This window comes from Typopeltis vanoorti, chromosome 24 (genome assembly GCF_054136105.1).
Source record: "Typopeltis vanoorti isolate ZY-2024b chromosome 24, IOZ_Tvanoo_1.0, whole genome shotgun sequence".
Lineage (NCBI taxonomy): Eukaryota > Metazoa > Arthropoda > Arachnida > Uropygi > Thelyphonidae > Typopeltis > Typopeltis vanoorti.
This window is the reverse complement of record NC_143572.1, coordinates 75,981,224-75,988,098: the sequence shown is the minus strand read 5'-3', so window position 1 is coordinate 75,988,098 and position 6,875 is coordinate 75,981,224.

Sequence of the window (6,875 nt, the reverse complement as noted above, 5' to 3'; positions counted from 1 at the left end):
AACGGCCGTCTTAAACGACCAACACACCTACCAAAAAATCCATAACGATCCCACCCCCGACCTCAAAACAAATCAACAGCACCCTACACACCTTAAAAAGTCCAAACAAAACCACAATGAGACACACAACCCCCTCGCACTACACGCACCCCCTATATGTTCGGGAACATCAAAATCCACAAAGACGGTTATCCGATACGACCCATAGTTTCGTACAAGAACACCACCACAGCTTCTTTATCAAAATTTATTGCCAATTCATCAAACCATTACTTACAACGTCTAACTGTATGAATAAAAATACGGACGACCTATTCCAGAAAATAAATAACATTACTTCATCCCGAGATGACATCCTCACTTCACTAGATGCAACTTCATTATACACTGACGTGGACGTCCCTGGAACATTAGACATCGTACACACACTACTCACAGAGGACCACAAAATTAACACCAAATGACATCATTAACTTGATCAAACTCACATTATCCGTCAACTTCTTTAAATTCAACAACTCCATATATATTCAAATTTTCGGTCTCCCATGGGCCAAAACATCAGTGGACAACTAGGAGAATTACTCCTGGCACATATAGAATCACTCCTACTCCCCCCCCCCCCGGCATCACTTTTTATGGCAGATACGTAGACGATATTCTATTCATTGGTAAACCCTCACACATCACCGCTTTACAAACATCCCTCAAAGATTATAGCAACAGACTAAAATTCACCATGGAAACAGAACAAATCCATAAATTTCTTAACCAGCAACAAAATAGCCACGAAGATATCCCACAAACCCACACATATCAGAAACTACCTCCATTTCAATTGATACCACCCATATTCCGTTAAAAAATCAGTCATCCTATCACAATTTATCAAAGCTTACAAATTCTCAAAAAACAGCAATTATCTTAACACGGAATTAAAGTATTTAACACAGGTTTATAAAAAAAATCGACCGTCGAACCCACTCTTTTCAGACATTAAAAATATTGTGTTAGAGACCACGAGATGGCGGCACTAGCTTGCAGCCTTCTTCACTGCGTACCGTTGAATCAGTGATAGCCCAGGGCCAGCTGTCTCTCTCTGATTGGCTACCAGTGGAGATTGAACTGCCCACTCAGTCTCCAAAACTTCGATAGAGTTAAACGGCCCCGCCTATTCTCTATACGGGAACAACATAGCCGTTAGCTGATTATTTTATATATATATATATATATATAAAAATCGCAGCTATCCCACACATCTAATAAATTACGCGAACAGTACGGCAAAAATCCATCATAACAACAATACAACCAAAACAGACTTCCTTACATGTTGTAATAGATTTCACGGTATGATATGATATGAACACAGATGGATAAGTTAATAAATAGTTATTTTCTTATCCATCTGTGGCTAATATTTCGCTGGTATTATATTATATCCAGCATCTTCAGAGCACACAACACAAAGTTCATTACACAAGCAAGACAATCACAATCCGGTGTAACAGTGGGACTACACAAGACTAAAGTCCTAATATGGCGCCATCTAGGTAAAAAAAAAAAATTCCAAGTTTTGAAATAGTAGTCCAAATGAAAGTCTTAAAAAGATATGTCTTTCAAATGATAGTATTTCTAAGACTATCATTTGGGACTACGCTTTTAAATAATGAAACAGTTTTGGCGACTAAACACAGTTCTTTTCTATCAGCTCAGTCATGTTATTATTCCCCTCAGCCAATGGCTAGAGGTTCTTTACATGAGCTCTAGTTTTCGGTTGCTGGGCCTTGTTCCTACAGTAGACTTTGTGTTTGTTGGTTAGTTTCTTTCGTGTAAAACAAAATTTAACTTGCACATATTATAATAATTAAAAAAAAAAGATTGAATAATTTTTAAACGTATAAAAGGATATCACCTGTAAATTGTTGACGTGCCTGCAAAATTCTCGGACGTGCCACAGGTTCGCATTTATGTGACACAGTGAATTGTGTCATGTGACTTCTTTCACAGGCGGAACACCAGCGTTCCGAGGAACTGGTTAAGAAGCACTGGTTTAGTGGACAGAATTGCTGTAAAAATAATGATAAATTATCTTGTGTGAATTGCTTTGTCACATTACTTGGAATATCATTCCTTTATTCAGAAAGGAAAAAAAAAAACGCTGGAAACGACTACCATTATTTTTGTGAAATGCAGCTCGCGATTTGGTTTCGGACCAGTATTTTTTAAATGAAATGGAAAATATCAGAAGATTTCGCGGCTTTAAACACATCGATCTGATTTAGTATAAGTTTTCAACTCAATCCATAACACAAATGAACGCGATGCTCACGTGGAAAATAAGAGGGAGTTTGTGATATTTGTCTACAGAAGAGCCCTCTTGTGACGTCTGTCTTCATAAGTACTTTTAAAAAAATCCATTTGGCTCTCAGGGCGATGTTAGTAACGAATTATCAAATTCGTAACTTATCATATTGTAATCGTAATTTTCTGCGTGCAACTAGTTCACGGCCTTTTTTGCTTGGTTCACCTGCTGGATATATATTCGGCGAGTGGATCATGTTTAGTCTTAAATTATCTACATTTTTACTGAAAGTTTTCCGCTTCGATTAAACACGACAGAACTCCGGTAGAATTTGCCACAAATTCATTCGACTCGGTCTGTTTTTCTTAAATTACGATTCCCTGCTCACTCTTTCTGCTTTTCACTTGACATTTTAAAGATAACAATTTTGATGTCATCTTATTCCCTCTTTTAATAATACCACGTCACTTAGTTAATACCTCCCCCCCACCTACCACCACAAGCAATGCCTCTGGCTGTTTATGACCGGTCATAAAAACTGCCTCCAAGCCGATTATAACAGGCCGGGTTTTCTCTGTTCACAAAACTGAACGAAATCACATCCGTGTAGCAAATGCCAGTGACCAATCAGCAAGGAAGTGTAAAGAAAATTTTTCCAATGAAATTGAAGATCAAGTTAGTCTATATCCGGTTCTCAAATCTAGTAATACTGAATACTTTCTTTGCAAGTTCGTATTGTATGGTTATAGTTTCGAAACCGTAGTGCCATGATTTTTCAAAAGTAATAGGCCTATAGATTTAAATTTTAATATGAATAAGAGACAAGGGACTTTGTTTAATTTTGATGTTAAGAAATCTCGTATTGAAGGTGTTTGTGACGCAACAGATAGTGATTCGTCCAACTTAAGCCTACAGAGCGATCTCCAGGATGTACAGAAGGAGGGGAAAACTACCAACACACAGGAGACAAAGTCTGCATCCACTCGTAAGTACTTATAATAATAATATTATAAATTTTTGGTGATCAGAATGGGATATGTCATTGAACATCAGCACAAATTAATTTAACGATGTTTACCTGAGGAAACTACAATATTCTACAAGATTTCATTAGTCCAGGATTGATAACTGATTTAAATGTAATTTTTTATTTGTCAACATGCCACATCGTATACAAAAGCGTACTAACACTATTTTTGATTAAACCATTTTTAATTATTCATACTTACGTATGAAACTGAAAGTATTTATCTGTTCTATTATTTTATTATCAATAACTATTTTGCTTCTAACTGAAGTTTGCCCACATAATGCCAATGTTTTGGTTTTATCGATGGAAATTTTCATTCGAAACTGTTCTATTTTAATGTTTAAATTATATATCGGTCTTTGTAAATTGTCTTCCTTATCTGATATTATTACCTGATCATCTGCAAATAATAAGGTATTTATTTTGTTATTCCTTGAAATTTCTATACTTGATGGCTTGAGGTGTTCCACTGTATTAATATTTCATTAATGTAAATATTGAAAAGTATTGGACACAGCGGGCATCCCTGGCTTACTCTTTGGTTGAGATATTGTTTTTCAGACATGTTTTCATTTATTTTTATTTCATTATCTTTATATATATATATATATATATATATATATATATATATATATATATATATATATATATATATATATATATATATATATATATATATATATATATATATTTCTATTCAATATTGCATGTAGTGAAATATTAGGTATATTTATTCTTTGGAATATATCAAACAGTATATAGCTTTTTACTATGTCAAATGCTTTTTAGTTTCCAAATTAGATTTTCTTATTTTTCACATAAGCAGTTTTAAACTGAAAGCTGCATCCTTTCTAGAACGTCCTTTTCAAAATCCATTTTGAAATTCTGAAAATATTTTGAATTTTTCAATAAGTATTGTGCCATATATTTTGTATCATGTACCTCTGTGGTTAGCAGGTTTTGTTTTATCCCCTTTTTTAAATATAAGCATTATTATACTTGTATTCCATTCAATATGGTATTTGTCCATTTGTGTGTATATATATATATATATATATATATATATATAAGCATTATATATATAAAGGTCTAATATTTAAATGTTAATAATGTCTGAAACTTTTTTCCAGCAAACTTATACAGTTCGGAGTTTGTCCCATCTTCTCCTGCTGATTTGCCATTTTTAATTTTATTTCGGTTGTCCTTTAATTCTTTCATTCTATTCATATCATTTAAGGTATTTTGTAAGATTCTGGTCTAATTATTTTTGATGCCAGTATTATCCGTCCAAAGATCTGTAAAGTAATCCAAGAATTTTTAGATTATTTTTTTTTACATCTATTCATTTTACATCATCTGGTTTCTCTTTTGGCAATTGCTCGTCTATTTTTATATTCAATTTCATCTTGTTTTTTGCTACTTCACCATGTTTTTAAAGCCAGCTTTTTCTTTTCAATCATTGTTTGTATTTCATTGTCCCATATATGTAATTTTTTATTTTTATGATATTGGTTTGCGTGTTCCTAGCCTTTTATATGCTGCTGATGCGATAATTTCTTTTATATTATTCCATTCTTTCTCAATGTCTTCATTTTCTTGTATTTTTTCCAAGTAGTTATTAATCCTCTGTTGGTATAAATTTCTTATACTGGAATCATTTAGTAGTCTTACTTTGTAATTAGATTTTGTTTCTCTAGTTTTTTTTTGCCAGTTTGGTGGAAATCTTAGTTTCGCCTTAATAAATAGTGATGTGTGTCAATTTCTAGCAATCTTCTAACTTTAACGTCTAGGAAGAGATTTCCTGCTTTTTCATTTGCTATGAAGTAGTCTATTGCTGATTTTGATCCTCTTGCACACCACGTATATTTATGAATATTTTTATGTTTGTAAAATGTATTCATTACTTTTAAATTATTATATATTGTATAATTAATGAGTCGCTTTCCATTTTTGTTTACTGTTGGTTCTCCTTTTTTTTTTAAATATTATTGTTAATTTTTTTTTTCATTCCTATTCTGGCATTAAGACCTCCGGCTATAATTATATGGTCTGTTTTATTTAATTTTTCATACATTCCTTGTAACTCTTGGTAAAAGTAATCATTTTCTTCAGGGCATACGCTCCAACAACTGTTAAATTTTCTTTATTTAATTTTAATCGCACTTCTAATATTCTTTCATTCCAGTATGTATAAGGAGTTATTTTTGCTTCTATTGATTTATGGATGTAAATCATTACTGCATCTTTTACATGTATTTATTTGTCCACTGCATTATATATGATATTGAAATTAGCCGTTTCTTTTGTTCCTTTAAGTTTCTCTTTTGTTCCTGTAAGAACTACAATTTCTATATTTTCGTCATTTAAAATTTTATCTAATTCTTCTTCTTTATGTGAAATGGTTCAAATATTCCATGTAGCATATTTCACCGCCTTTCCCCCCCCCCCCTAAACTTTATTAACCATTTCCAGTTTGCGGGCGTTTCCCATGTTTTTTCTCTGGTTTGGATTTCGTTGAGACTTGAAAGTAACATGTGTTTTCCTGTGTCAAGTGACTAGCATGACTATATGTGACCTAGTGGTGGGCTGCCACCACTAGAATACCTATTTACTAAAAAAGGCTTGCCTGTTTTAGTAGAAAGTGGAAACTGCAGTTTGAGAGAAAAGAGTCACCTCCTCGCCCTCGAATTGCTCTAATAGCACCAGTCTCCAGATATCATGTACCAAGTGTATATTGTACGAAGTAAGATCAGGTCAAGCTTGGGTATCTCGGGTTTGTCATACCCGTGCTCACTAATGTCAGACCCCACAACTAAAATAAACATAAAAATAGTGTTTTAATTTATCCCCTGTGGGTCGTTTTGACTTTTTGTAGTATTTTTTGTGTGTATTCAGTGCAGCACAAACTCGGGAATCGTCCCGGCGGCAGAAGCTCTAGATACGCCACTGCGATGCTCCCTTCTGTTTTGCTTCCATGAGTGTATATATAAAGATGCCGAAATTTGAAACGTTTTTATGTCACGTTTTTTTTTTTTTTTTGTCTCCGGATTACCAGCGTCTACGGTATTCATCGTAGACCCCATGAGGGGAGGGGGGGGAAGATCCTCCCCTAGTGTGTGTGTGTATATATATATATATATATATATATATATATATATATTGAATCAATGTTGAAATTTTCGTTATGTCTTCCGGAAGTGACTTCATATAAATAAGAGAGAATTCTTGCAGTGTCAGGCAGATCGGTGTTACAGCAGCAATAACGCAAGCTGTCTCAAAAGATATTGTCCTCTGTTCTTTAATTATACGTATGGCTATAAAGTGATGAACTCTGTTTATCTTTTGTCGGTTTTACTTTGATTTTAGTGAATGTTTCCAGACAGGTGCAGAATATCAGTGGTAATATAGCTATGGTATATATTGTTTTCAGCGCTGTTTGGCCTAATCCCCACTTAATCCTTGCCGACTTGGAAGGTTTGCTAGTTGTAAGATTTTTTCCGCATCATATGAGAAGCGCTTTATGAAGGTAAATTTTTCATC